The sequence below is a fragment of the Cryptomeria japonica genome, chromosome 2, assembly GCF_030272615.1.
Source record: "Cryptomeria japonica chromosome 2, Sugi_1.0, whole genome shotgun sequence".
Lineage (NCBI taxonomy): Eukaryota > Viridiplantae > Streptophyta > Pinopsida > Cupressales > Cupressaceae > Cryptomeria > Cryptomeria japonica.
The window spans coordinates 657,191,083-657,198,729 of NC_081406.1; the positions used below are offsets into that span (position 1 = coordinate 657,191,083).

A 7,647-nucleotide genomic window follows, 5' to 3' on the forward strand; every position below is an offset into this window, starting at 1 on the left:
TGGGGAAAAAGTCGGCAAACTAAAAGTATAAGATTTTTTGAAAAAATCAGGATTTGAACAGGAAAAAATCAGATTTTAAAAAACTTCAAAAAATGTTGAAGAAGAGACAAAAGATACTTGTTTTTTAAATTTAGAAGGATTTCCATAGCATAGAGATATAGAGAGCAAATAAAATAGAGAGTTTAACGCATGAATTGTCCAAATGAAGTTTGTCTAAAATAGAAGAAGCAGCATATAAGCTTTGCTACTAAATAATTCTTTGGTAAGTTTTGTATGAAGTTGATAAAGTTATTGCTAAGTTAACAATAAAACAGTTCACTGAATAATATGCAAGTAAACCTCTAGTCTTGTTGTATGATGTGAGTGGATGGTAAAATGTTACTAACAACACTACATTTCAAATTATTACTCATATGAAAAGAATGTTTAATCATTGAGAGTGGACTATTATATCAAACTCTGAAAACTTTGAAAACTTAGTAAGATCTCACAACAATTGCAATAAGCATGCTTGCATCCCAGTAGGATGAAAGAAAAAACATTTTATCACTGCAAAATTTATGCAGCCAAGTGTTTTTGTACTACAACTTGAGAGAAGAATGAAATGTTATGAAGATAAAGATGACCTACACATAACATTACCTCTTCACTTCTAGTAAAGAAGACTAAGTTAAAAAAAAATGAAACTATAGCATTGTCGTATTCATCAACCAAAGCAATTATATGACAAAGAGTCTAAATTAGAATTAAATTTAGGCCATCTATCCAAGAATACAAATTATTTATTTCCAAAGAACTGATTTACAAGGCTATACCGCTATAGAAAAGATAGACCATAAAATGCTGGTTGGACCAAATAACCAACCAACCTTCACAATAACAATTTAGTTGTGAAAAAATTCAAGTTAGAAGTAAACACAATATTAAACCATGATAAAGTAGACATAAAATATGAAGTAGACAAAACGAGCTAAAATATAACTTCAAATTTCAAAACATAGACCATTCACCTCTCGTAATAGTAAAATATTATCTATTTGGACAGAAGCCCCACCAAAACAAAATCTAGATTTAACGTTTTTACTCTTGTTGATTTGAATTGAAAGAACCTTGTGATCTGTAGATCAAAAATTTATTTAACATTCGAAGTAGATAAGAAGACACAAAACTAAACCATGTGTAACAATGTATTGAAGACATTGATAGAAACCCTAGCATCCAAATATAGATAAAATGAAAGCATGACAAAGTAGACACAAAATATGAAGTATGAATAGTGAGCTAAAATATTACCTCTTTATATAGACCATTCATCTATCATAAAAATAAAATACTATCTCTTTGGATGGAAGCCCCACCAAAATAAAATAGATTTAACGTTTTTTATTTTGTGCATTGAAATTGAAAGGTTCTTGTGATGTGCACATTAAAAATTTTATTAATAGATTATTCATCAATTTGTATGCATTGGTTGACTTTTGTGTAAATACTACTTATATGGTGTGAAATTATTGAATGTAAAATTGCCTCCTTTTGACTCAAATGCACCGCCTCTCAACTCCCTACAAATTTGCAACTAGTTGTGCCTTCTTTGCACATCCTGGCCTGCTCCCATTGGTAGTCATGCCCTATAAATATCATGCAATTGTTTCATTAAATATTTTGTAAGCTTTGAGGGTTTTACAAATCGGTGGGAGATTGATTAAGGTTTCAAATGCAATTTAAATGCAAAACAATTTTTCAAAAAGGGGGCAATTTTTTGGGTAAAAATCATCCATGGGATTGATTTGCAAAAAATCGGGATTTTTGGGGGAAAAAATCATTAACAAGACTGATTCGCAATAATTGGTTATAATCGATACTTTTTGGAGATTTTTGCATCTCTGATCTCAACTATTTCAACTTCCATAACAACCCTTTTGCCCCCTCATGATCATGTAATTTATAAATGTATATATATAACATCAAGTAGATAAAAGTTGATATTAGATAGGAGAGGAAGCATAGTCGTACATCTCCCTCAAGTGTATGCCATGTACAAAAGGCACAAAACACATAAAGGCCATATACAGCTTTTTCTTTCAAGTCTAGTATTTTCTCTATTTGAATCCTTTTCTCCATTTGTTTAACCACACATAACACATCTAAATCCTCATTTAGACTGTTGTCCTCCTATCCTTCTCGGGATCCAAATCATTGGTATTAGATTGATTCATCTTGTATTTCCCATCCAATGAGATTGAAGTATCTAAAGTTCAATGTCAAGCCACGAGATCCCTCAAATACATACTAAGTTGTTTCAAGCAAGTTCAAATGGAAGAAGCGAAAGACATAATCCATGTCATAATCAAAGATACAATGTTCTTTGAAGTCCTTGAACATGTGGTTTCATCAACTCAATTGTCAAGTTTAAGAGTCCCCCTAGATACCAAGAATATTTAGATGTTAATTATTTGAGGGTACAATAGATATAGATGTATTAGATAAATTCTTAGATTGACTACAATCATATTTCCCTATAATGACTTTTCTAACAAGGAAGAGATCGAAATCACATTTCTAAAGTTTCTTCACCCATATCTGAGTTATGGCAAACCCATGCTTTGTGGGAGGAGGACCAACCAAAAAGAATATATAAATCCAACTTATGAAAACTTATTGGAAGCCTTCAAGGATGAATAACACACAAAAGGGCAATCACTTGAATTCTTGGTCAATGGCAAAGGCATGAAGAATCCCTTCTTCAAAGCTACTATCAAACAACTTGTGTTTGAGATAGATTAGTTAATAGAACACCAAAAGTAATTCATCACTCACCAATGTTGCTTCAAGTACGTTACTCGTTCTTTTTGAGAGGAGCTAATTTTTGACATAGCACCAATTGATTCTTGTGATAGTGTATTTGGGCATTCAAACATGCATTGTGACACACAATTCCATATCAAATTGCACAAATGTGTATCTTAGTGCAATAAGACAATTCTTCTTCAAATAGGAGTGAATGATCCACTTGTTACCATGTAATTTCATGTGCAAGCCTCAGTCTATCACATAGCAATGCACACAACTCCTTGACAATCTCAAGAACCATGTCACACAACCACACACAACCCTTTGCGTCATATGCCACTTGTGCAGTGCTAGGAACCATGTCATACCACCACACACAACTCCTATCACCATATCCTATCACTCATGCAATGACGAGAACCCTGTTGCACAACCCAAAAGACATCCTACAACTCTCGTGCAGCCCTTTGCATCATGAACCATCCACAAGGCACCAAAGATCATGTCGCATAGTTTCACAAACAACTCTATTTGAGTTCTACAAAATATCTACACCTGTACACAAAACAGCACACATTTTGCACAATCCAAAAATCTATGTAAAACCCTACACAACACCTCACTATACCACATAATATTTTAGGTTGTGAAGCAACCATTTGGCACAACTTTTGGAGTCATTCCATGACAAGGCATTAGTCAAAACTAGCAGTGAAACCATCAATATGTGGAACTCAAATATGTTAAAGTTAGAACCAGAAACATAAGACACAGAAATCTGAAACAATAAAATTTCACAAGAACAAGATACACAAGAATTTATCTTGGGAAAACCCTCCACCTGAGGGTGAAAAACCCAGCCACACCAAAAATCAAACTTTTATTGAAGGCACAAATTTGAATACAAAGCTCTTAAGCTTAATCAAGCAAGGATCTAAACATGATTTTTAGCACTTAACAATCAACAAAATAAGTCAATAACATCTCAGGAAAACTGATGGTTTCTACCATACGGCTAGCACATAAGCTCTCTGCAATATGAAATACTCATACATAAATCATATATGAAGAGAAGATATAGAAACACAAATGAAGATCCAAGGCTTCTCACCCGGATGATCTCATAAGAAAATATATATATCTCGACCCCCTTATTAACATCTTGCACACACCCGACAACCTACTAGTGCTACTATATATAAGAACAAGGCTCGAAGATATCTCTTGACGGAGGAAGACGGAAAGCTGAAGCGCCATAAGCTATCAGCAGTTACAAAGTGAGCCGTTACATAAACCGGTTATCAAAAGAGCCACATAGGCGATGAAACAATCTGAACCTCTCAACGGATGAAATACGAGGAGGAAAGAAACCACTACTAGCACACACGAGGCTCCCACGAAGCTGCAAGTCATACACACAAGTCGGTGACGATTATCAAGGAAGCCGTTACCCTTCCAGCTATGAAGAAACCCAAAGAATCAAACGCAAAACTCAAAATTGTCGAACAATATAGATTCACAACCATCGCAGGAATAATGAAGTCTCCTGCAGCTACAAACATTAACAAAATATGGGAATTCATTGATTCAACCATCTTGATCATTTCAACTTCCATAACACCTCTTTTCCCCTCCTAAACATGTAATTTATAAATACCTGTAGCATCAAGTCGACAAATGTATATATATAGAAAGATATGGGATAAACAAGACAGGATACATGGCCATGCATCTCCCTTGAGAGTATCTCATGTACAAAAAGCATAGATTAATAGAAAAAAAATTGTTTTATTTCTAGTAATTTCTCTATCTAAATTGTTTCCTCAATTTGCTTACAATGAATAGAACACATCTAAATTCTCATTACAAGCACTATCCCCTAGACCTTCTTTGGACAAATCAAAATGCACAGCAAATTCCCTTTAGATGCATGACAAAGCATGCTTGCATTGATCTATAAGTATTTCAATACTAGAATTTTTTCGCCTAACTACTTAAGCCATGAAAGCTAATAAAAATATCCAATAGGCTATAATAAACAAAAGGTTATATACATTTTAGTACATTAATGAGGAGATAGCTATGTGGATGGCAATTGCCTAACTTATCAATTAGCTTTGAATAAGCTTCCTTTACTCAATTGTCAGGTTATAGGATGCTGCATTTGCTTATTCATTACTTAAACAGCTGTCATTACCTTACTTGATCACTACACCGACAAAAGCATAACTGATCTGCCTACTCCTTTGTCTAGTTTAATTTTTCATTGTTACTGGCTAGCATACTGAAGTCTGAAATCACATAATACTTATCTGCTAGCAAAGAAGCCAAGATTTCTCAAAAAATGCCACCCAATAGTTAATCTACCTACCCATCTGTCCGGTTTAATATGTCCATCCAACCATCAAACTGAAATGACATAGAACTAAACTGTCATCCCAGAAGCCAAGATTTTTCATTAAATACCACCCCACTTGTACAAATTTCTTTCAATTTATGAGGATAGGATGAGCCCAGTAAGCAAGGTGCATTACTATTAGGAAACCCATGCACCATGGAACACTGGCTAGACTGAAACCTAAAACTATACTTTGGCCTTGACTTTTACTCTAATGAAGCTAAACTAACTACTACGCAATCAATGAACTAAATGGGGTAAATTCTGACCAAAATTAATAGAGGGAATGGTCACAGTTAAAAGTGCAGCAGCACAGACTCAAAACCAATCTTAATCTCCCCACTCTATCTGTCAGAAGTTTCTCACTTCTTGAGTGATGCTTTATTTCCTGGTCCTCTGCGGACTGTTTTTGTGTAGTACACATTAGTGAAATCTCTCTGTCTATCTATCTACATAGTTTAACAGTAGGAAGATTGAAATTCAAAAAGAAGCAGCAGCCAATTCTCGATCTTAAAGCAGCAGCAAAGAAATTTCTCACTGCTTTGCTGGTGCTTTCCATCATGCATACAATATTAAAATCCAGCACTCCACAGGGACATGTCCCTCAGATAAAGGTTATGTCCCCAACATTTCAAGCATCCAATTGAATTGAAGGGAGAGAGAGGGAGCGCAGAACTGGACATCCTGCACCATCTGGTGCAAAAGAATAGAAAAAAAAGTTGCTTTTCAGGGAAAAATTTCAGGGAAAAAAGTTAAAACCCTCTAAAATTTCAAAAGGTAGATGGGGGTAGGGGGATTGTCATTGCCAACTCAGCACATTGCATTTACTTTTCATAATTTTAGCTGATTTTGGTTTATACAGCCATCCCCCACCATCAAAATTTAGCGAGAATTTGCCATCCCCAAAACCACACCCGCATGCCCCCATCCTGAAATCGCAGAGAAACACTCTTAAAATCTTTCTATCTATCTATCTATCTATCAACTTACCTCGTAAATGAAATCCCACCTATAGACACGTTTGCCAGGTTGCCCTACTATTAATTAAGCTTCAACAAACCCTAAAGAAGAAAAATGTTCTAATATCTTTTCAGCCCCTTCCACTGACGCTACTTATTATTCTTAAATGTCAACCTTATGCCATTCGACCGTCATCCGCCTCTAAACAACGAAAATATTCTACTGTCTCTTCAGCCACTTCCTCTATACCACTGATTGCTCGTAAACACTACTCTAGTGCCAATTAATTGAACTTCCCTTAACTCTAAATAAGAACATGTTCTAAAACCTTTGTGGCCACTTCTTCTGACCCCACTCATTTTTCTTAAACACCGCACTAGTGCTAATTAGTTGAGCTTCGTTCACCTCTAAACAAGAAAACGTTCTAAAACATTCTGGGCCGCATTCTCTGACAAACCAATCATTTACTCTTTAATGTCGCCATAATCGGCCCCTCATCATCCTTAAGCAAACTATGTTCATAATTAAGCTTTGTCCACTTCCACTCTTCAACTCCTAGCAATAAAACAGGTTCCGCAGGATTGGCATCCTCTCCCGTTGGCATTGTTCGAGCATTAGAACCTCTAGAAACCTAGCCTTGCCTAGAGCCACATCGAAGGGTTTCACGAGCTAAATTGAGGAGATTTCCTAAAACGGCATACAATGTGCATCCCAATTTTCACAAAATCGAAGCTCCTGCGACTCGACTCGGATCTCCCACCAATAAAAATGGAAAGAGAGAAGTGAACCCTAAGCCCCGAAGCCGTGCGCTTCGAACCCTAGAAAAAACGCTAAGCCTAAACAACACCCGCAACAACAACAAAAAAATAGAGACAAGCCACTCACCGAGTGTAAAACCGCGGCAATTTGGCCAGCTCCGGGCATCAACCGGAATCGAACCCCAGACCTCCCGAGGCGCAGAGAAGAAAAGCAAAATGACAGCTCACCTCGAAATTTAAATGAAGAAAGCATTAAAGCCTTCCTCCCCTGTATCCCTGCCTTCGATATTGCATTTGTGGGGTTGTCAGATTATGTGTATACTGCATACTGTGTGTCAGTGAGTGTGTATATACCCGCATTAGGGGATATCCGTGTGTATATATCACTAGCGTCCTGTGGCCACATCACCACTTTACTACGCGATTTTCCGACACTAAATTGCGCATAAAAACCTAACACAACTTGGACTATGTCCCGACAAGTACAGAGCGCCATAATTATTGGATGGTTCACTTTTTAACTTTTTTAATTGGATAGCTCCATTAATTTTATAGCCGTTGGATATCGCGGCCTACCATTGCTGAACTCTCACCACTTTCTATGTAATTGTAGAGCATCCAATGCATTACATTGCAACCGACATCATCAACTGTAATGCTGTCTCTTTTTCTCTCTGTGCAGATAAATTCTCCACCGTTGATCTGCTGTTATACTTTTTACAGACATTTTATCTTGGTTTC

The 7,647-nt window shown here is 36.2% G+C and overlaps 1 protein-coding gene across 2 annotated transcripts in view; it reads right to left on the minus strand.

Moving 5' to 3' along the window:
• LOC131034068 (LRR receptor-like serine/threonine-protein kinase FEI 1) overlaps positions 1–7,397 on the minus strand; it is a 99,795-nt gene extending 92,398 nt beyond the window's left edge. The window contains exon 1 of one of the 2 annotated variants that reach the window (XM_057965419.2): positions 7,034–7,397. The gene's annotated coding sequence lies outside the window, so the exon portion shown is untranslated. The remainder of the gene's footprint in view (positions 1–7,033) is intronic. The other variant, XM_057965420.2, reaches the window with a different exon arrangement.
• Between the last annotated feature and the right edge of the window lie 250 nt (positions 7,398–7,647).